Below are 25000 nucleotides of genomic sequence, written 5' to 3'. Positions count from 1 at the left end.
ACTTCTGTGTCTCAGTCTACTCCCTCTCTCTAACTCCACACTCCCCTCCCCATATGTCTTCTCCCCACTCCTTCCCTCCATCTCCCTCATAGAGAGGAAATGTGTAAAATACAGTAGTTGAATAATTAAAACAGTTTCGATTGTTGCTTTATAATGTTTTATTACTGGTTTAAATTTCAAGCAAATCCTGATGTTTCCTTGTTCTCACATGTGTGGTTACGTATTCTAACATCTTTCTCTAATCCAGAAAATTCCTAAATCTGGAGATAATTTGTCCCATACATTCTGGATGAGAAGGGTTATAATGAGTTAATAACTGTAGAAATTTCTTCTCCCCAGATCCTTCCAAAGACATTGAATTGCAAGATGTTATTTTTGGATTACAATCAATTCATGCATTTTCATTTTAGAGATTGACTAGGCCACTACTTAATGACTAGGATTGTTCTTCGTATTTTTAGGCATGAATGGTATAATTGAAGTTGACTCGGTGCTAGTCATTGCCTTGAATCTCTAAGCAATTCACAAATAAGACATTGAATGATAGAATGAGTTAAAGGGAGATGTTTTTAAAGAAATAAAATTGAACTTCGTATTAATCCATCAATGGAAATAGCATGTGTATGCTAATTGTAATCTGAATAAGAAGGTTACTACACATTGCTACATATTCCATTATAAACAGTTGCAGCATTTGATCGGAACATGTAGGTAGAGAGGCATGGATTGTTTTTCTATACTCTGGTTTCTTTATGTAAGTAGGTAATGATTAAATGTTGGCTATTGTTGTTCAAGTTGCATTAAAATGGTCACATCCTGCTCAATGGGGTAGCTTGATAGCTACATTTTAATGAACACTGGAATTGATGTTTAACTTATTATTCAAAAATACATTTACCCATAAAACTGCAATTCAGTTACTAAGTTGAAGTGACTAGAAAATGACAAGGTAAGAGAAGCTCTGCTTTTCTTGGGGATTTCTAATAGTTGGTTTGCTAACTGAAGAAAAACAATAAAAACAAAAAGGACATTCAGACGTCAATCTCCCATTTTCCATTAGTCAGTGGATTCTCTTTGTTTGGAGAAAGTTCAGCAAGAAAGGTTTGCAGACACCTAAGGACAGATGTCCAAAATCTTAGACATTGAGACCTGCCTTTGAATAGATGACAGTTCCAAAGTCTGACGATCATAGACATAATACCGTTTCCTAAAGTATTTATCCCTATTTTTGCTTTTGCCATCAGTCAGTTCATATTTGGATGTTAACTCAAGCAAAGAAAGAGCTGGTTGATTTTGCATTTTTGCTTTTATTGGAAGGCAGTTTTACCACTTTGTATTGGCTTGGATAAGGACGATGTTTTCTAAATTCTCATTCTGTTTGTTAATTTCGTACTTGACCTCTGCTTCTATACCCATTCCAAGATCAATTAAACTACTCATATCAACATAATCCATATTTCTCCAGCTCTCATTTGTTTGAAACTACCCTGTCCTTAATCATTTCTTCAATTAAAGTATATCCTGTTTTTACATAATACCTCACCAGGCCTGCCACTTAATGTATTGTATGAACAAATGCTCAGATATAAAGCATTCTGTTGCATTCCTTTCTTTCAAAACCCCTCCAATGTATAAAACCACTCCTTTTCACATGAGCAAGTGAAAAAAATTACTTTCAAGTTTTGTTTTCCCATTAGAAAATTGCCTTGGATAATTTACAGGATCTGACATTGTGGTTAGCCAGGTTAACATTTGTTGATCCTAATTAACCCTAGATATTAACTACTTAAACGCAATTCCGTTTCTATCCTGTCCATAAGTTGATTTCAGTCATTGCCCCAAGCCAGTTTTCAGAAGGCACTCACTGTTGAAAGAAATGTAATAGAATATATTAATCCTAAATCTTTACGATTACTGCTTTAATAGGGCAATGCAGTCTAGCAAAGAGGTGGCACACATTACACCAAATGATAGCACCCAAGAAGAATATTATTGATTTTGAATCAATTCGTAGGAATGAAATGGTAAAGTATTAACAATTCATTTCCTTTGTAACTGAAAACTTCATTAAAGAATTCTCCAGTAACTCATTAAGTCTATTTGGTGCGCAGCTGAGCTAAATAGACCAAAAGATTCTAAGTCTTTTCAGGTTTAGCAATTCTGTACTGTGGGATTGTAGGCATGTTGCAGTTGAACCAGGTACTTCTGAGTAGAGGGGGAAGAATTGGTTTTCCTTTATTCAACTTGACCCTTTGTTAATTGTGAAAAGGTTTTTACTTTTGGTCATGTTTAATCACTGAGCCTGCCCAATACTCATCTTTACAAGACCCGTCCTGTCTCGGAAGTTATTGACTGTGCTTTCCGCCCCACCACAAGATTTATTTTTTAAATTATTTTACCCCCCCACCCACTGTGGTTCTTCTGCCAATAATCTTTTCTTTGTCTCCAGTTTCAAAGCAAACCAAATTGTGAACCCTCATTGTGTCTCCCTTCCTGTACATCCAAGATTAGACTTAATGTCTGCCCATCTCACTGCTCTGTGCTTCTGCGGGCAGATGCTAAACCTGTTCTAGGCTGTACATTTTGTGGAAAGTTAATGAAGGCAGATAAAAGCTAATTTGTGAAATGTAGCTATTTAAGTAACAGAATCCTTTATAAAAGTTTGTTTATTTCAAACCATAGCTTGGGAATGAGTAGCAGTGGCAGCTTAATACCCTGATTGCTTTATTTTTCACGTTAAAGTTTGCCTTTTAAAACTTTGGTAATTCTGATCTATTGCAACTAATGATAGATGTATTAATGTACAGTTAAATTTAGAAATGCATGTCACATCTGGCCTAAATTGATGATTGGTCTGCAATGCTTAACCAAGGACAGTTACAATGCAGCAATCACTGGCTTCATTCCATATCCCAAATTTTGTATTGAATCCCCAAATTGAATCCTTAAGGCAGTAATTTGTGTAATTTTCCTTTGAAGTCTGTTGTTAGTTGGGAATAGTTGTAAACAGCTTGAAGTTTAGGGAAAGTGGGCATTGGGGATTAAATGTTTCAGAATGAAAATGCCCATCCTATTTACTTTTTAATGTGAATTTGGTTGTTCCAAAAAGAATAATTGGAAATCAAATGCCAGAGCATTGAACAATTAAGTCATGAAATATGAACATTTCCAAAAAGAACAAATCAAGGCCTAGGTAGTTGAAAACAGCTAAAGTTTCAGCTTGGTGATACTTCAGGAAGCCTTATGCTTGATAGAAGCCAAGCACAAATAATATAAGCCAACTTCAGTTGACCTGAGTTTCAACTGTAAATTTTAAAAAAAGGATTGATAGTTGGGAAACTGTTCAGCCATTTAACTTCACAGAACATATATGTTCTGTACAGAATAAAAAAACCAATCTTCCAGTTGCCTGCTACTTCTAGACATCCACCCTGTTCCCTAGCCAACATCTGTCTCAAACTTTTGCTGCAGTGCTCCAGTGAAGCTCAGTGCAAGCTGAAAGAACAGCACCTCATTTTCTGCTTGGGGACCCTGCAGCCTTCTGGACTCAATATTGAGTTCAACAAATTTTGAGTTTGAGCTTTCTCATGTGCTTACTCCAAACGCCACACACCAGGCCTTGTTATCACAAAGTCTGCTGTTACATGGAATTCATTGTTAGTCACCTAACAGTCCCCATTACAGGTAGTTCTGCTACAATATGTGTTTTGTTAACACAAATTGGCTGTGATGCGATTGAATAGCAGTTTGGATAATGCAAACTTTCTGCTGTATGGATGTAGTGATTTTCTGTAGCGCAAGGTCACACAAGAACACAACTATCGTGTTATAGGAGAACTACCTGTACTAGCTATTCACCCTCCTAGCTGAATCATTATCCACTCCTATGTCTGTCCAACTGTTCTGTCTATTTGGGATATATCCCAACCTATCATTTAATCCTTACCCATTCCTCCCACTCTATCTTCTGCATATGAACTGACATTTTCCTACCTACCATCAGTTCTGAGGAAGAGTCACTCAAACTGAAATGCTAACTCTGATTTCTCTCCACAGATGCTGCCAGACTTGCTGAGATTTTCCAGCAATACGTTTTTGTTTCTGATTTACAGCATCTGCAGTTCTTTCCATTTTTATTTTGTTCAGCCATTCTATTAATCTGTTTTTGCAGAGAAAATATCCCCCCATCCTGAATATTTGAATTGCCACAATATCCATAGCCTTTGGGAGAAGGTTGTGATTTCTGTCATGTGCAAAATTGCTTCCTGATTTAATTCATAAATTCTCTCTCCCTCCCTCTCTCCCTCTCTCTGGATTGCACCACCAGCAGAATTTTTTTTTCTATCTACCTAATTAATATCTTTCACTTTTCATGATCTGGATGAAATCACCCCAAATGACCTAAACTCATTGGGTTAAACCAGACTTATTTCCCAATTTACCCTCAAATTATTTCCTTAAAACCATTCATGCTAGTCTCTATCGTGGTGTTAAAAATGCTTTTGTACAAATGAATTTCAGGCTTTAGGATGAAGTAGAAGCAATTTATCCATTCATGTAAGAGGAATGAAATGGATTACAGTTGAAATTTGGATGACTGAGAAAAGAAAACCTTTTGTTGAGTACAACTAGTTTCTCCACAGGCCTGTCAAATTTTCTTTTACAGAACCCTGATCTATTTTGGAATTTATTATTGACTGTACTATTCAACATGAGTTTTTTTTAAATTTTGCAACTCCCCTGTGGTTCTTCTGCCAATGATTCTAATTTTGAAACCAAAAAAAGTCCCCTATTAATTTTAACACGATATTGCCTCTTTCCCCCTTCATTTAACAAAATGCATCGTTCACAGTTACCGCTATTAGTCTTAGTTTTCCACTTGTTTACCTATCTCCCTAGAGTGCTTCTGAAGCCTGTTATTATCCCCCTTTGTAAATATCCTAGGTTAACGAGAGCACCGCTTCGTTTCATTTATGATTTCAGAGTTCAAAGCTGGATTGAGGCGTCAATTCTCCAGTACGTTTGCTAACAACGTTATTTCGGCTTCTGCCTCCTTAGCAACTTGCAAACTGAAAGTATCAGTGACTGGGTGGGATTATTTTTGTCCCATCAAAAAATAGTCTAAAGTTTATTTGTATCTCAAATTCTTGGGCTACGCCTAAAACATACGTAGGAACAAGTTACTTTCTTAATTTTATTTTATTCATTCATAATTCAGGTAGACAAATTCTAGAAAAGAGCAGCTAAAATAAGCAATTAATTTTAGGTAAATAGGCATATGCGAGAGTTCTGCACTAACAAGGGACAGGATCAAGTGCACATGAGTGAAGAATCGGATGATTCAGCTGTGTTATTGCGCTTGCTGTCCCTGTTGCGTCGTCATGTGTAGAATGTGTCCAATTCTTTGCGACATGTTAAATAGTTAACGTAATTGTTTTCCCGATGTAGGTTGTACATTTGATCCGTCATTGATCAATCTCAAAGATAATACAGGGAGGTCGGCTCTGTTGCTGAGAAGAAAACCGGTGGAAGGAAAGTGAGAGTAGTTTTGAGCTGTGAATGATTCAAATTCAACGTAGATGCACCTTGGTGCAGTATCAATCAACTGTCGCATTATTTTGTGATCTGAACAACGTTCGTTGAAATCACTGTCCCCGTGAGGACAATTAATTTGCGCAACTTGGCTTTCATTATGACCAAAAAGCGAGCTAGCATAAATTATTTTAATAATGACCTCTCGTTTGAAATCCAAGCTAATACATAGTAACGGATTAATGAATAAAATTGGTATTAAATGTATATACCATCTTTTCTTGCTCGCTAGTAGTCCTGAAGGGTCACTGGACTCGAAACCTTATCTGCTTTTTAGAGATGCCGTCAGACCTGCTGCGTTTCTCGACCAATTCCTGTTTTTTGTATTCTTTATCGGGTTGGCTTCTGTTAAGAAACGGGAATTGCGCTGCATGCAAATTGTATCCGTGACAGGAACGCCATTGTGCTGCGAGAAGGATTAATATCCGATTTTTCTTTTATCTTGCTGCTGAAATATCATTTCTGGAGTTGCCGCCTAATTGGTGCTGTTTATTTGCACCGGACGGGAGATTTCGAATGGAAATGTACCTTTCCTAAGCGTCACTAGGGATGTGATAAAGAAATCTTTGGGCCCGAAACTACCGTCTCTGCGGTTATCCCACTGAAATGATCTTGACCAGTTGAGGGGCAGTAGATTATAAATGAAACTGCGTTTATCGCCAGTAGGCTTTTATTTAACGATTTTTAGTTAATCTGAAGCATTTAACTTGGTTTCCAGCTATCATGTGATGTGTTCCTAAATTCTAGTTTTATCTGTTCTGTGGAACCTCGAAACATTTTCCAAAATGCACTTTATTCATAACGTTTGAAAAGGTACATTACAAAGCATTTAAACTCGAAAATAACAAGTTGCAACAAAATTTGACTTGTCTTTATACATGTTAATCTCAAATAAAAACTCAATAAAATTGTAATATTTTTAATGTTTATAACCATCTGTTCTGTTACTCAGTTCTCCTTAACGTAAGGTATGATTTATCTGGTTAGCTCGCAAAACAATATCTTTCGCTAACTCGGTATATGTGCCAATAATAATCAAATCAAAATAAACACCAAGGCCTAAACATTTCGAGTTGAAAATTGCAGTTTTCCCTCTACACCATGTTGCGTAAGGTGCCTCAACAGAATTTGACGTTTGTAATGCCCATTCCGTCTCAGACATTCAGCTCCGGGAGTTCAGCATTTTCCATTGACTCCCTCCCCATACGCGAAGTATCAAACGCCTTGCGGAGCGCGCCCTTTCTGTCACTGCATCTCTGTGGCAGTTGCCAAAAACTTTAGTGCGCCCCTCACCAAGTAGCCTTGGACCTTTGCATGTGCCAATCTGCAAACAAAATACTCCTGGACAATGCTTCACGTTGGAAGACCAAGTTTTGGGAACACGGCAGTGTGGAATAAAGTGTGCTTCAGTTTGAAAATATACTTCCGGTATTCTTCTTCAAGTGAAGTTAGACTTTCCATAAAAGAATAATTGAACACCAATATGCCAAAGCTTTCTACAATTAAGTCACGAAAAATGAAAATTTTTGAACAAAAGAAAATCAGCAGGTCCAGGCAGTGAAAAGCAGCTGAAATATCAGATTGGTAATATTTCAGGAAGCTCCACATGCTTGCTGGAAGCCAAACACGAAAATTAGCGCGGTGCTAGTGACCCCCATCTCTGAGCTAGGTGATCTGGGCTTAAGTCCCACCTGTTCCAGAAGTGTGTCATAACATTTCTGAACAAGCTGATTAGAAGACATCTAGACCGACTTCTGTGGACCCGAGTTTCGACTGTATGTTAACTAAAACGGATTCCATTCTATTCCCATGATTGTCAAACAACAGTTCCAGAAAGTTTGGTAAATGATTACTTCAACATTTTGGTCCCGTTTAATGATGAACTGTCCCAGTTACAAAAACGAGGGACAGAAGAGAATGCCCTCATGTTTCAAATAAGCGAGGAAGAATATTGAGACTGAAACAAATTAAATCCCACCACGTTTCTCGTGTTCTCATTTTTCAGCATAACATTTATTATAAACCCAAATCTGGAGGGATGTGTGATAGATTAATAGTTGAGCACCTTTATTCTTACGGAAAGCTCAACTCATTTCACACGATTCTTGAATAATAGTCCTTTGATACTGTGTAATAGCACAACCCTGTTAATATGTTTTATCTCTAAGGTTGATTCTGAGTGCGCGGCTCTGCTGATTTAATAAATCTTTTTGGAGACGTGGTACATGGAACAATGATTTATTTAAGCGATTAGATCATCCAATACAGCTTCGCTTTCATCCATAATTGCAGGCTTGAATTTTGTAAATGGGCAAGAATGAAATGATAGTTAATTTTACCTGAGGACAGTCTGCTTACTGAGGAGAATCCAATGCTGTTAAAACGGCTAACAAGGATTGTCAAGCACAGACGCTGGGGCTGCTTGACGTGTTATTACTGCCGCCTATTGGAAGACCTGAATTAGTATTTGGTTTCCTTTCCAAGCGCAGTGGTCAGATTTCGAAGTCATAAATAAGGGGAATTGGCGCACAGAGAATGCTGATGATAAGCCATAAGAGAGATGAATGCTAGGTAGGAATGCAATAATCGCTTATTGCAACTAAAAATCTCTATACCTCAGAAAAAGGCCATTCAGCCTGACAAGTCTGCACTGACCCTCCAAAGAGCATCCTATCTAGACCCTGCCCCTCACTTACCATGGCTAATTCACCTAACCTGCAAATCTTTGAACTGTGGGAGGAAACCAATGCACCTAATGGAAACCCACACAGAGAGTCAACCACGGCTGGAATCAAACCCAGGTCCTTGGCATTGAGAGGCAACAATGCTAACTGCTGAGCCACTATGGTTCTGCATCTCAGTGGCACTTTCTTGCATTTTCTTATACCCTGTAACCCAATGTCATCTATGACACCCCACTTTGAAAGTTCCCGACCAGAAATGTCAACGTTTCTACTCCTCTGATGCTGCCTGACCTGCTTGTTCCTCTCCAACAGCTGCAGTTCCTGCTATCTCTGAGTGATCTATAACCCTACAATCTATTTCCTTTGGTATAGGTGTGGGATGGGGTTAAATTTGCAAATTTTTACCATGATTTATATGAGAAAATATTTTCAGTTTTTGGCTAACATTTAAGGTAAAGAATTACTCCTTTCCATCAAAAGAGAACAGACAATTTGTTCTCAGCACATGGACAGCACTGATAAGTTGGTGTTCATAGTCCATCGCTGAAATAATAAGGGCACGTAACAAAGGCAGTACATTAATCATGGTTGACTTTAATCATCATGGGATTAGGATAGCCATGAGGAATAGTTTTCCTAGAACAATATGTTAAATGTTAGATGATAAATGATGACAGAGTAAATACCCTAGAAAATAGTGATCATAACATGATAGAATTTAGCATTCAGTTTGACAGGGGTCAGAAATTTCTGTGCTGTGCTTAAATAGGGGTAGTTATAAAGGAATGAGGGTAGAGTTGGCTGGAGTGAACTGGGAAAGGAGTTTAGCAGCAAAGACAGTTGAGAAACAGTTGCAAACATGTAAGAAAATAGTTCATGCCTCACAGCAAAGATATATCCCAGTAACAAAGAAGGATTCTAGGAAAAGGTTAAGCTAAACATGGTTAACCAGAGAAATTAAGATAGCATCAAATTGGAAGAAAAAAACATCACAATGGTGCTGACCATTGGAGGCATAGAACCCTACTAGTCAGCACTGGAGGCTCACATTTTTTGTCTGAATAGTTTGTTCTGCTTTTTATTTGCAGGTACAAACACCACAAGATAGAAACGAATAGATGTTGCACGTATGTTGCAATGACTGGTCTCCTGCAGTATGTGTTCACCTGTGTATCCTATCTGACTGATGCTTAAATTCTTCAGCTTGGGAGAAATTTGTTGGGATAGAATTGCTCCTTAGTCAGTTAAATTACAAGTATTTTCAGAGTGTGGACTGCATCTTCTATATTGTGAAAACATTCAAATTATGGTAGATAGATTTAGTAAGTTTCTAGGAGGCCTTAGGAACCTAGGGTACTTGTTATTCAACTATTCACTGGAATCTATTACTCATGCCATGTCCAGTCAGAGTGGAGTAACACTAATTGGCCCCCAACCAGACCGAGGTTAGAATCTAAACTCAGGATTTGAGCTAATCTGACGTTGACATTTGTAAGTAAACAGCTTTAACAGCTGCAATGTACCAGTACAGGAACTCCAAATGAGAGCTCCAACTTGTAATCAGCCCAGATCCTCACTTTGACATTCTTTGCTCACAAAAATGATTATAGCCAATAAAATTTGTTTCCAAGACACACTCAAAATGAATAACTTCATACTAGAAGATTATAAAAGTCAGCAGCCTGACAAATACTGAAATACACACAAATTCTGAAATCCTAAGAACATTAGAAAAGGAATGCCTCTCTGCTTCTTAAAGGACCAGTCATTTCAATTAATGATTTAAAGGTCATTGAGTTGGAATGTCATGCCTAAATAATCATTCTCCAATCTTTTACATGTGGCAAGTGGAGCAAATGAGTTGCAGGGTATTCCAATTGAAGTGGACACCTTCCCCAGGCCAACTGAGTTTGGGGGACACCACCTGAGTGAAGGCAATTGCATCGCCTCACTTAGAACATATTCTGAACAGAGGGACTCTGGGTCAGCCCACAATAAAACCCAAAACAAAGCCAAGCCATGACCAAATGGATAAAATTTTCTTCAGGATCCAGGTCAGCAAGCCATGGAGCCATACACCACGAAAGCAGACCCTTTGGTCCAACCAGTCCATGCCGAACATAACCCCATATTAAACTAGCCCCACCTGCCTGCTCCTGGCCCATATCCCTCCAAGCCTTTCCTATTTGTATTTCCATCCAAATGTCTTTTAAATGTTGTAATTGTGTCTGCATCTACCACTTCATCAGGAAGTTCATTCCACATGCACGCCATCTTCTATGTAAAAAATTTGTCTCATGTCTTTTTTAAATCTCTCTCCGCTCATCTTAAAAATGTGTCCTCAAGTCTTGAAATTCCCTATCTTAGGTAAAAGACAACTATCATCAACTCTATCTATACCTCTCATTATTTTATAAATTTCTATCAGGTCACCTCTCAATCTCCTACACTCCAGTGAGAAAAGCCTCAGCCTATCCAGCCTTTCCTTATAACTCAAACATTCCATACCAGCAACATCCTGGTAAATCTCTTCTGAACCCTCTCCAGCTTGATAATATACTTCTTATAACTGGGCGACGAGAACTGGACACAGTATTCCAGAAGAGACCTCATCAATGTCCTATATAACCCCAACATAACATCCCAACCTCTATACTCAAAAGATATGAGCAATGAAGCAAACATGCCAAACGCCTTTTTAACCATCCTGTCTGCATATGACACAAACCATAAATAATTATGTACCTGCAACCCCAGGTCCCTTTGTTCTACAACACTGCCCAAGGCCCTACCTTTAATTGTACAAGCCCTACTCTTGTTTGTTGTACCAAAATGCAATAGCTTGCATTTATCCAGATTGAACTCCATCTGCCATTTTTCAGCCCTTTGACCCATTTGATCAACATCCCTCTCTAACCTTAGAAAACCTTCTTCATTGTCTACAATGCCACCAATTTTGGTGTCATCCGCAAACTTACTAACCATGACTTCTATACTCTCATCCAAATCATTTATATAAATGACAAACAAGAGAGGACCCAGAACCAATCCCTGTAGAATACAGCTGGTCACGGGCCTCCAGTCTGAACTACTAGTATGCTGACTTGAGACAACAAAACAGTCTCTGGCCTGAATTGAGTGAGAGAACTCATAGGCCAGCATCCAGGAGAGTGCTAACCCTGGAAAGTCTACATAGATCTCATTTGAAACAGTTAAATTGTTTAGCAACATCCATATCAGAAACAATCAAAATAAATGTCTGGTTAAATGGTCATCTGTTTCTAATGGAGGTCGATACCTGCGCTGCCACTTTAGTGATCGCAGAACCAGTCTTTAACAAAATTTGCTCTAGACTCCAACCCTTAAGTTGGTGCAAGATCTCAGCTGGACTGAGAACCTATACCAGGGAACCTTTACACAATAAGGATGCAACTTTGGTTCTGATCTCTTATGAGAAGCAGTTGGTTCAGTTAGCACTGATTGTAGTAAAAGGCTCGGGCCTAAGTTTGATGGGGTGAAATTGTTTGAGAAAGATTCACCTAGACTGGCTCAGCACTTTTTGATTAGAAAATGGCTCCCTGAGTGAAGTCCTAAATTAAATACCAGGAAGTTTTTCGGGAAGGTCTAGGGACTATTAAAGGAGCCAAGGCCACCTTGCATGTTGACCAGAAAGCAATTCCATGATTCCCAGTGCCATTTGTCCCACAAACAAAAGTAGAGGAAGAAATCAGGAGGCTGGAAAGCAAAGGAATCATCAAACCAGTATAGTTTGCAGAATGGGCAGCATCGATCATACCAATTATGAAGCCCAACAGGTTGATTCACCTTTTGTGGGAATTTTAAACTAACAGTAAACCACTTTTCACAGCTGGATAAACACCCCAATCCCTCACATAGAGGATTTATGTGCAAAGCTGGCAGGGGGCTGTCCTTCACGAAGCTGGACATGAGCCATGCATACTTGCAATTGTAATTTTTAGATGAGAATTCCCAGAGGTGTGCTATCATTAATACCCATAAGGGTTTGTACCAATACACAAGACTGCTATTTGGGGTATTGTCAGCCTGTGCAGTTTTTCATCAGGCAATGGAAAACATTTTACAAGGCCTAACCTAGGTTGCCACTTATCATTTGATGTGGAAATAACAGGGAAGACTAATAAAGAGTACTTACAGAAGTTGGACATATTCCTTAGATGTTTCTCTCAGGTGGGCACACACCTTTGAAGGCAAAAATGTGTGTTCCAGACACCCCAAGTGACCTACTTGGGATACAGAGTTGACAAGACCAGATTACACCCGTTGGAAGATAATGAGGGCAATCAAAGGTGCCCCAGCTCCGACATCTGTACCGGAGCTTAGGTCTTTCTTGCGTTGGTGAATTGTTACAGACATTTCATACATAACCTGGCCTCCATCCTTCCACCTTTTCATCGACTCTTAATAAAGGGTCAGCCTTGGAAATGGTCACATAACCAAGCCATAGCTTTCAGGGAAGTGAAGAAACAACTATCATCCTCTCAGGCGCCCTATGATCCCAAGCGAGATCTGATATTTACATGCAGTTCTTCCCCGTATGGCATTAGGGTAGGATTGGCTCATAGATGGCCCAATGGAGAAGAGTGTATGCATCCAGAACTTTGGCTAATGCAGAGTGTAAATACACCCTGATAGTGAAGGAAGGTTTGACGGTCATATTGGAGTCAAGAAGTTCTACCAACATCTTTACAGATATAAATTTGCAATAATAATGGACCATAAACCTCTGTTAGGTCTACTTAAAGAGAATAAGACAGTGCTGCCCATAGCTTCAGGCTAAATTCAGCAGTGAGTTCTAATACTAAGTGCGTATATTTGAAAGATGGAGACCAAGTAGCAAATGTGGATGCATTGAGCTGCCTGCTGCTGCTCCCAACTGAGAGACTCCGTAATGGTTTCAAATTTTCTGGATACATTTTCTGTCATAGCTGACAATATCAGATTTCAGACGCAGAAAGATCCGGTCCCAGCAAAACTGAAACAGTTGGCAATGGTCGGGAAATCGAAGGGCTGTCACAAACAGAATTAAAACATTTTTGGACCCAGACAAACCAGATCACAGTAGAGGATGGCATATTATTATGGGGAGCAAGAGTGATTGGCTTGAGCAAAGGTCATTGCCAGATACTGGCTGAACTCCACCAGAGTCATCCAGGGGTTTCCAAAATGAAGATGTTGGCAAGAAGTTATGACTGCTGGCCAGGATTATATGCAGACTTAGCCGCATTTGTGGGGCAGCGCCCAGAATACCAACAAGGACAGAAATTATTGTCAGCAGTACTCCACATTCATGGGAATGGCCAGGTAAGCCCTAGGCTTGGTTACACATCGACTATGCAAGTCCTTTCATGGACCCAATGTTCTTAGTCATTGTGGATGCCCACTGAAAGTGGCTGGACATGTATAGAGTTCATTTGTTAAACATGGGGACGACGATAGAAAAACTACACGCATCTTTTGCAATACATGGACTCCCAGAAATGTTGATCACAGATAACGGGCCATCGTCTACCAGTAGGGAATTTAAGTATTTCCTAAACTCGAATGGTATTCAACACATAAGGACAGCTCCATCCCACCTATCATCCAATGATCTGGCAGAAAGACCAGTCCAAATTTTGGAGGCAGGCTTAAAGAAACAGCCTACAGCTTCAGTAGAAACCAACGTGTCCCGGTTCCTATTTGATTAAAGGACCAATCCAATGCAACTATAGGGATAGTTCCAGGAGAGTTGCTACTGGGGAGATGATGACTCACCAGGTTAAGTCTGATCTTCCCAGACCTGGGCAATGGAAGGTTGAAACGGCGTCAGGAACACCAATGTCGGATACAAGACTTCACTAAGCAAGAGAGACAATTCACTTCAGAGGACAAAGTTTGGCGTAGGAACCCTGGGAATAGCTCTGCATGGGTAAGAAGCATTGTTGACACAAGGTCAGGTCCAGTGACGTATAAAGTTCAGGTAGGTGCAACTGTCCTGAATAAGCACATGAACCATATGAAAGCTGCAAACTCGCAAATGGTGCAGGAGTAAAGCATGCCTGGCTCCTTGACTGCCTCTCTGAATGTTCCAGAACTCCTGTTCATCAAGCGTTGAAGAAACCTCCAGAATCTGAAATGGACATGGCAGATGTCGCCACCTTGATGCCTTTGCCGCCTGAAGAGGAGAATACATTTCTTCTGAGACACTCCGGGCACAAGAGGCAAGCTACTGTGCGTTACATGCTGCCCATATTAGAGGCAGAGTTGGTGGAACCTCACCCGGTGCTAAAGTGTCCCAGGGCTACAAAAAAATAACTGGCCTAAGTCCTCGGACTCAGAGGGGGACAGATGTAGTAATTGTAATGAGATCAGACAGGTAGACTTCATAGAATATGAGTTCCCTGATTCAGGGAGCCCTGGCTGACAGACAAAAACAGGAGTATCACAGATTCTGTTCACTCTGACAGCTGGCTCTGAGGGAACTGGATCAGTGTCAACGATTGTCCATGTGTAAATGAAGGGTGACTTGGTGATAGGATACTGGCCTCTGTGGAGTTATTTCAAGTGTGATCTCTACTTCTGCTATACGTGTCTTTGTGTGCAGTGTGTGGTAGCCATTAATGACTTGAAACTTAGTACCAGAATGGTGCAGCTGAGTCTGAATAAATTTTCAGAGCTGTAAGAAGAACCAGCTGCTGAAAGAGCAAGGAAGAAGGTAAAAAAAAAACACACAAGTGTATAACTCTGAAACAATGGGTGAGTCAGATTGGCTGTGCACTTTCTACTCCTTGCTGCTGTGCAAATGAAATGAGATATGAGACAGAATTGAAATGTTTCAACTATTTAAAATAGCTACAGAATAATTAAAATTCTGAGCAAATAAGAATAGCTACACTGCCACCAGTGCTGAAGAAAAAGTGCTATAAGCTATATTCCAACCTAGATCTCATTGAGGAAAGAAAACAAGAAAACCCAGGCTGCAGAGATTTTGAAAACTTTGAAGCCACACTTCAAATGCCATATTAATGTTTGAATGATATGTTTCAATGTTGAGTTGAGGAAAAAAGGGAGACTATTGATGGCATGTGACTACACAGATACATCTAGCTGAATCCTCACAGTTTGGCCAACTGAAAGATGATCTTATAAGAGATATCATTGTCTGAAGCAAAGCGATCCTGCCATGTGAGTCCATCTGCTGAAAGAGGAAAAACATAGCCTCAAGAAAGCTATCAACATTTGCAGAAGCTCTGAGATAATCAATGATATGTTACAGAATACTAATAGGAAAATGAACAAGGCTTCAGTAAGGCGTTTGATAAGGTTCCCCATGGTAGGCTGATGGAGAAAGTGAAGTTGCATGGGGTCCAGGGTGTACTAGCTAGATGGATAGAGAACTGGCTGGGCAACAGGAGACAGAGAGTTGTGGTGGAAGGGAGTTTCTCAAAATGGAGTACTGTGACCAGTGGTGTTCCACAGGGGTCCGTGTTGGGACAACTGTTGTTTGTGATATACATAAATGATCTGGAGGAAGGTATATATGGTCTGATTAGCAAGTTTGCAGATGACACTAAGATTGGTGGAGTAGCAGATAGTGAAGGGGACTGTCGGAGAATGCAGCAGAATATAGATAGATTGGAGAGTTGGGCGGAGAAATGGCAGATGGAGTTCAATCCAGGCAAATGCGAGGTGATGCATTTTGGAAGATCCAATTCAAGAGCGAACTATACAGTAAATGGAAAAGCCCTGGGGAAAATTGATGCACAGAGAGATCTGGGTGTTCAGGTCCATTGTACCCTGAAGGTGGCAATGCAGGTCGATAGAGTGGTGAAGAAGGCATACGACATTCTTTCATTCATCGGATGGAGTATTGAGTACAAGAGCTGGCAGGTCATGTTGCAGTTGTATAGGACTTTGGTTTGACCACATTTGGAATACTGCGTACAGTTCTGGTCGCCACATTACCAAAAGGATGTGGATGCTTTGGAGAGGGTGCAGAGGAGGTTCACCAGGATGTTGCTGGGTATGGAGGGCGCTAGCTATGAAGAGAAGTTGAGTAGATTAGGATTATTTACATTAGAAAGACGGAGGTTGAGGGGGGTCCTGATTGAGGTCTACAAAATCATGAGGGGTATAGACAGGGTGGATAGCAAGAAGCTTTTTCCCATAGTGGGGGACTCAATTACTAGGGGTCACGATTTCAAGGTGAGAGGGGAAAAGTTTAAGGGAGATATGCGTGGAAAGTTCTTTATGCAGAGGGTGGTGGATGCCTGGAACGCGTTGCCAGCGGAGGTGGTAGAGGCGGGCACGATAGCGTCATTTAAGATGTATCTAGACAGATACATGAATGGGCAGGGAGCAGAGGGATACAGATCCTTGGAAAATAGGTGACAGGTTTAGATAGAGGATCTGGATCGGCGCAGGCTTGAAGGGCCGAAGGGCCTGTTCCTGTGCTGTAATTTTCTTTGTTCTTTGTATTGTGCTGAGAGACATTCCAGGCTGATTGATAACAACGGATTGGGGAAAAAAAAGTAATGTTTGCAGAAAACCCAGTAAAATGATTGAGGCCAAAGAGTAGGGTGCAAATACTGTCTAGGACAACGCACAAAAGAAATAGAAGCATGTCCAGTGTGGGGAAAGGAGTTTATCACTGCAAGAAGCTGAATCATTTTGTTCAAAAGTGTTCTGCTAGAATGAAGCAAAACAAGCCAATAAAGATTGCTGCTAGAGAGGTATTAGCCAATGATTCTGATGAATCCCTTTATACTGTACAATAGTTTGGCAGAAGGCATTCCTTGTAAATATCATGTAAATGTGAAGTGTCAGATAGATACTGGCCTTCATACAATATGATGAGATTCACAGACCCATGCAAACTGGCTTAAGAAGGTGACCTAAAATTGAAGCCCTCAAAAGTAAGGTAGAGGCAATATGATGGAACAATACTAATGCCAAGGGAACAAATTAAGCTGAGAACTCAATGCAGTGAAAAGAATGAAGATCTGAAGTTTCAGATAGTATGTATTAAGCAATATTTATTCATCCCATCTGAAGCAAATCTAAAGCTTGGACTGGTAACTCTGAATATTCCAATTGGAATCTAATACAATGTTTTACAGGCCACTTAGCCATTGATTGCTGAACCTAGCCTAGAATATTACCAATAGATAGCAAGTACTGCAGATGCTGGAGTCAGAGACAACACAGTGTGGAGCTGGAGAAACACAGCAGGCCAGGCAGCATCAGAGGAGCAGGAAAGTTGACGTTTCAGCTCGGGACCCTTCTTCAGAAATAGGGAGGAGGAAGGGAGCTGGGAAATAAATAGAGAGAGGAGGGGTGGGGCTGGGGAAGGTAGGTGGGATGGTGATAGGTGATTGCAGGGAGGGAGTGGTGGGGATTAGTCAGTGGATTGGGAGGGGTGGATAGGTACAAGAGAAGATGGACAGGTTGTGTCAGGTCAAGGAGGTGGGGAGGAGATTGAGGGTTGGACATGGGATGAGGTCAGGGGTGGGGAGATTATAAAACTGGTGAATTCCATGTTTAGGCCATCGAGCTGTAGGCTCCTTAGGCGTATTATGAGGTGTTGCTTCTCCAGTCTGTGGGTGGCATCATTGTGACACTGGAGGATGCCCAGGATGGACATATCACCCAGGGAGTGGAAGGGGGAGTTAAAATGGTTGGCGACCAAAAGGTGTTGTCGTTTGTCGTGTACAGAGCACAGAGCTCTACAAAACGGTCTCTGAGTCTACGCTTGGCTGAAGTTGTTTTTACAAATCTTGGATGTCTTGCTTGTGAACATCATCTCAAAGTAGATGAGAGCGTGAGACCAAACCAGTATCTGTTTGGGAGAGACAAAATAACATGCAGTCTGACAACAAGCCTTTGAGAGCAGCTTCTTCAAACTGTTGGACGAGATATGTAAGCAATGAAAACAGACGTATATTGCCGACATGCCGTCAAGAGCAGTACTCCCTATGAAGATAGTTGACAATGCTAGGACAGGCTGACAATGCTAGGACAGGGTGAGAAGTCTTTCAGCTTTCATGCTCTGGAAATTATTCAGACATTGAATTTACAGGAAAGCACCTTGTTCAAACCAAGCAAATTAAACAATAAGATGCAATGCATCAGAGCTAAATTTGACCCAGTATAGCATCAAGGAGCCCTAGCACAACTGGAATCAATGGATATTGGGGCTAAACTCTCCACTGGTTAGGCTTATACCTATCTTAGCCTTAAAAATACACAAGGACTGTAATCCCCTCAAGGAGTTCCAAAGACTCTCAATCCACTGAAAGAAGAAATTCCTCCTCATCTCAGTCTTAAGTTGGCTCGTTGTTATTCCGAGACTATGCTCTCTGGTCCTACACTTGCTCATGATGGGGAAATATCCTCTCAGCATTTACCCTGTCAAGCCCATTAAGAATCCTATATGTTTCGGGTGAGATCACCTCTCATTCTTCTAAGCTCCAACGAGTAGAGTCCTAACCTGTTTAGCCTATACTTTTTATTCATTCATGGGATGTGGGCAGTCACTGGCTGGACCTTCATTTATTGCCAATTCCTAATTACCCAGATGGCAGTTAAGAAGCAACTATATTGCTGTGGGTCTACAGTCATATGTAGACCAGACCAGGTAAGGATGGCAGATTTCTTTTCTTAAAAGGCTTTGGTAAACCAGATGAATTTTTCCTGACAATCAGCAATGGTTTCATGGTAATCATTAAACTCTTATTTCCAGATTATTATTGAATTCAAATTCACTCATCTGCCATGGCAGGATTCAAACCCAAGTCCCTAGAACATTACTGGATTAATAGTCTAGTGATAATACCAATCGGCCATTGCCTGCCATAAATTTCATATGTTGGTGGTGGTTTGCATATAAGACACTCCCTCCAGGGATCATCCTAGTGAACCTTCTCTGAACTGCCTCCAATGACATGATATCTGTCCTTAAATAAGGGGAACAAAACTATTAACAGTACTCCAGATGTGGTCTCACCAGCATCTTGTATAGTTGCAGTAAGACTTCCATACTCTTATATGCCAACCCCCTCGAAATAAGGGCCAAAATTCCATTAGCCTTCCTGATTACCTGCTGCACCTGTGTGCCAGCTTTCTGTGTTTTGTGCACAAGTACCCTCAAGTTTTTTTTAAAATTCATTCACAGTATGAGGGTGTCGCTGGCTAGGCAGCATTTATTGCCCATCCCTAATTGCCTAGAGGGCAGTTGAGAGTCAACCACACTGCTGTGGGTCTGGAATCACATGTAGGCCAGACCAGGTAAGGATGGCAGTTTCCTTCCCTAAAGGACGTTAGTGAGCCTGTCCCTTTGTGTTGCAGCTTTCTGAAGTTTATCTCCGTTTAAATAATATTCTATTCTTTGTTCCTCCCTTCCAAAATGAACAACTTCACATTTTCCCACTTTATAACCCATTCACCAACTTTTTGCCCACTTAATTATCCAATATCTCTCTGTAAATGGTTTGGAGTCACAGAGCATGGAACAGGCACTCCGGTCCAACTCGTCCATACCAACCAGATGTCCTAAATTAATTTAGTCCCATTTGCCAGCATTTGGCCTATATCCCTCTAAACCATTCTTATTCATATACCCATCCAGAAGCCTTTTAAATGTTGTAATTGTATCAGCCTTCACCACTTCGTTTGGTAGCTCATTCCATATATGTACCACCCTCTGTGTGAAAAAGTTACCCATCATATCCCTTTTAAATCTTTCCCCCCTCACCTTAAACCTCTTCCCTCTAGTTTTGGACTTCCCCACCCTGGGAAAAAGACCTTGACTATTCACCCTATCTATGCCCCTTATGATTTCATAAACCTCTGTAAGGTCACCTCTCAGCTTCCGATGCTCCAGGGAAAATAGCCCCAGACTATTCAGCCTCTCCCTATAGCTCAAACCCTCCAACCCTGGCAACATCCTTGTAAATCTTTTCTGAACACTTTCAAGTTTCACAACATCCTACCTGTAGCATTAGACCAGAATTGAACGCAGTATTCCCAAAGTGGCTTAACCAATGTCCTGTACAGCCACAATATGACCTCCCAACTCCTATATTCAATGCACTGACCAATAAAGGCAAGCATACCAGACACCTTCTTCATTACCCTCTCTACCTGCAACTCTACTGTTTAAGGAACTATGAACCTGCACTCCAAGCTCTCTTTGTTTAGCAACACTCCCCAGGACCTTGTTGTTAAGTGTATGAGTCCTGCCCTGGCTCGAAGGTAGAAGACTGACGGGGTTGATGGAGGGTTGCTTTTCAGACTGGAGGCCTGTGACCAGCGGTGTGCCACAAGGATCAGTGCTGGGTCCACTGCTTTTTGTCATTTATATAAATGTTTGAATGTGAACATAGCATCATAGAATCCATACAGTGTGGAAACAGGCACTTTGGCCCAACAAGTCCACACTGACCCCCAGACCCATCTCCCTTTAACCCATCTAATCTACTCATCCCTGGACACTATGGGCAATTTAGCACAGACAACCCACCTACCCTGCACATCTTTGGACCGTGGGAGGAAACCAGAGCACCCGGAGGAAACCCACGCAGACACAGGGAGAATGTGCAAATTCCACACAGTCACCCGAAGGTGCAATCAAACCCGGGTTCCTGGCACTATGAGGCAGCAGTGCTAACCACTGAGCCACCGTGCTGCCCCATAGGAGGTACAGTTAGTAAGGTTGTAAATGACAAAAAATTGGTAGTGTGGTGGATAGCCAAGAAGGTTACCTCAGAGCACAACAAGACCTTGATTAGATTGGCTGGTGGGCGAAGGAGTGGCAGATGGAGTTTAATTTAGATAAATGTGAAGTGCTGCATTTTGGAAAGGCAGATCAGGCCAGGACTTATACACTTAATGGTAACATCCTGGGGAGTGTTGCTGAACAAAGAGACCTTGGAGTGCAGATTCGTTGTTCCTTGAAAGTGGAGTTGCAGGTAGACAGGATAGTGAAGAAGGTGTTTGGTATGCTTGCCTCTACTGGTCCGTGCAATAAGTATAGGAGTTGGGAGGTCATGTTGCAGCTGAACAGGACAGTGGTTGGGCCAATTTTGGTTTGTATCCCACTCACAAACGTGCCTTTCCACCTATTTTTGTGGAATATTAAATTCTATCATTTTATGATCATTACTTCCTACTGTGGGAGTGGAGGTTTGTGCAGTCCAAAGACGAACATTATACCACACTCAAACTACTCTTCAAACAGCAAAAAAGCTACTCCAGCCAGAGATAATAACAGGTGTGTGCCAAAATCAAGATGAAATGACCGAAAGACAAATTTCACTTTGGTCAAAACTGACAGAGCTGAGCATTAGAAACCCAGTCAGTATGCAAACTTTCAACTTTCTCAACAATTGTCAGCCCACCAGTCTGTTTGGGACCTGTGTGGAGCAGTTGTTACCTCACTCATAGCAGTGAACGTTAATAATTGTTGCAACCACATACATCTGTGTTTGACTAGAGAAGTTGTGCTTTAACTGCAGGCAGCTTACCAGGAGGTGTGATCTCAACACTAAATACAGAATGACCATCAGTCCCAGAGGTCCATTGTTCACCAGCAATAGAAACAGATCAGTAAAAACAGTTACCATAGCAGTGGCATTTTCTATAGGACTGACACTCACTAGAAATGGAATATCACCCGAGGAAAAGTCAGATTCCAGAAAAACAGCCAAACCCAATGAATAGTCAGTGAATCAGTTGGATAGAGGGTAGGGACTTCACTGTATGGCACCTTGCAATGTCACTGTTAAACCTGCCAGCAATTTATGCAGTAAACATGATGAATGTGCTTCAAACAAACAGTGATGTGTCAAAGTCAAAAGGGAGCAGTCCTTAGTGGGGTGAAGGAGGACTGCTAGCAACAGAAATGAGCTTCATTGCCTTGGGTCACTGATAAAGTGGTCACTGTGATAGGGGGAATTGGAGATAGTAGGGTGTGACATCACAGTGATTGGAAGGGGACTGGAAGCTTTGAAAGGAGTGTGAGTTCAAACAGGTCATGGTTCTTCTGGCCTCTACATTGGGAGGGTATAGGGCCCACAAGGACCTGGGAATTTCCAAGTAAAGCAGGTATATTAAGAGTTATACAAACGGTTTCAATGAAAAGGGACAGGTTGGCTGGCTGAAAGGCCATTAGAGCCACAGTGGTAGAAACATTAACAGGAGAGGTGAGGACACGGGTAAATCCATGTCATAGGTACAGCTTGCAAGGCAGTCACACTGAAACAGTGTTGGAATGTCACCATGTTGGATTGGAAGTCAACTGCACAATAACTTCACAAAATGGCTGCAAATGCATGCAAAGTGGACAGAATAATTCCTGTGTTTTTCTTTCAGGGACAGAAAAGGAATCCTGCTCAGTCAATTGCAATAATTGTGCAACCACTGAGTATATAACACCACCTATGTGTCTTCAATTTGCACAACATGGGAGGTCAGATTTCATCTAAGAATGCAAAATAAAATTATGGCCTCAAGCAACCATGAACATTGTAGTGTGTACACTAATTTCGTCCTTGTCATGTCAACTAAACAGGTTTCATGTGAACAAGAAACTTCAAAGTGCACCTGAAGTTCCCACTTCACAATCACATTCCAGAGCAAGCATTGGAAGGCAACCCTTTGTAGTTGCTAGATTTTCACACATGAAATATAAGTATGCAAGGAGATGGGCTGTGATGTGAAAGGGAGCCTTTTCTTTGGGAGCAGGGTGTTGATATCATGTTGACTTACTGGTATATCTTTACTCCCAATATTGCATGAAAACATTGGTTGTGAAACATACATTTGAATAAGTTTACATACTTCAGAGCTACTTATGTTAATTTTGTGCGTGGACTCTTTAATTTAAAAATTGTTTTCAGTGGGGTCAGGTGCCCTCTAAAAGAATATCAGTGATGCCTTGCCTTTAAAGCAAGGTGCTCAATTCTGCTCCTGTCCTGGTTCAACTTCCCCACTAGTTATTTTAAATAGGATCCTGCGTTCCCTTTTTCCATTCCTTCATTCCTATGTCCCTCTTCCTTCCAGCTCCTTTCCCCCTTCCTCCTACACTTCCTCCTTCCACAAACATCAATACCAATTATATCAGTTCTGAAGCTGCCTATGGTAAGCTTAACGAAGATAAACGAAAACTGTTTAGTAATTCTTTTTCTACACAGAAGTGCGATCATGCACAGCTGAGTGACCTTCCCACTACCAAAATCTCAGTGACTTTTTTTTGTTTTTCTTAACTAGTAACCACTACCTGTAAAACTCGGGTGTAGCCAGTTGAATATCTACAAGCAAAGCATCGTACAGGCAATGCAAACAATGAAAGGTGAGTGGGAGATGGGAAGGGGCATAGATAGAGCAGGAAGGGACCAAATCAAAATGGAGTTGAAGGGGGAAATAAAGCACTGTATCACCTGTGGTGCTCACCTCTCTAAAGGCATCGAGAACATTGATGAACACGTTGTGCTCCCTTTCCAAGGACACCTGGCACGAATGTAACAGCGGAAGAGGAGCAGATAGCCAGCAGAGATGAGCCCCTCCATGGCCCACTGCCCGGACCTGCTCCTATGATGCTGCTTGGCCTGCTGTGTTCATCCAGCCCTGCACCTTGTTGTCTCGGATTCTCCAGCATCTGCAGTTCCTACTATCCCTGTTTATAACCAGCCTGGCCAGGCTCAGGGGCAGACCGATAAGCAGGTCCTCCAATCTGCCCACACCTCTCCACACCGGGTGCCCAAAGATCAGGAGCATGGGGCTGAAGTACAACGAAAAGCACAAAAACAGGTTTTTCACCAATAAACCTTTGGGCTGGGAGTCTGTGAACTGCTCCACCCCAGGTGGAAAGTGGGAGGACTACTGTGTAGAGAGCTCTCCAACAAGAATCCCAGTGGTAAACATGGATGCCAAGGAGTGGACATTGGAGTCAAGGTAGATAGTGTGTGAAAAATGCCTCTTTGCAAGGTGACTGTTCAGGTCTTTTTTTTATCCTATTTTTCTCTGCAACCTATTCAGAGATGTTATTACTCACCTCTGGAGCAGATGGGACTTGAACCTGGGCTTCCTCCACCAAGGGTAGGGACCCTACCACTGCACCACAAGAGGGCTCTAGCTGTTTAGCTATCAGTGACAGAGCAACAACATTCACCTGAAATGAATCAAGATCTTTTTGTGTGGAACCCTGTACCTGTAGACCAACACTCTCCGCATCTAAATTAACTGATACACAATATGATGTCGTGCTAATTCATTGTTTCACCTGTTTCTATTAAACTTGACTCTGCCAGAGGGAGGATATGTGGAGCAGTACAAAATCTGCATTTGAAAGGATTAGCAGTGTTTAAGGATATGCTGATGATGTGCTTTTCACAAGAACAAAATTAATTCAAAAAGATTTGAAGTGACCTACAATGTGAACATTTGTATGTAATCAAATACAATTCACAAAGTTACAAAACGTAGCCTGAAAGTAAGTTGCTATAGAAGCATAGATTTTATTTTTATGTTTTCTTTGGATGTGGGCTTAGCTGGTTAGGTCAGCATTTGATGCCTGTCTCAATAAGTGGCTTGCTGAACCAGTTCAGAGGGCAGTTAAGAGTCTGCCACACTGCTGTGGTTTTGGAATCACATGTGAACCAGACAGGTAAAGACGGCAGATTTCCTTCTCAAAGGACATTAGTGAA

This window comes from Rhincodon typus, chromosome 26 (genome assembly GCF_021869965.1).
Source record: "Rhincodon typus isolate 14 chromosome 26, sRhiTyp1.1, whole genome shotgun sequence".
Classification (NCBI taxonomy): Eukaryota; Metazoa; Chordata; class Chondrichthyes; order Orectolobiformes; family Rhincodontidae; genus Rhincodon; species Rhincodon typus.
Note: the sequence above shows the minus strand (reverse complement) of the source record.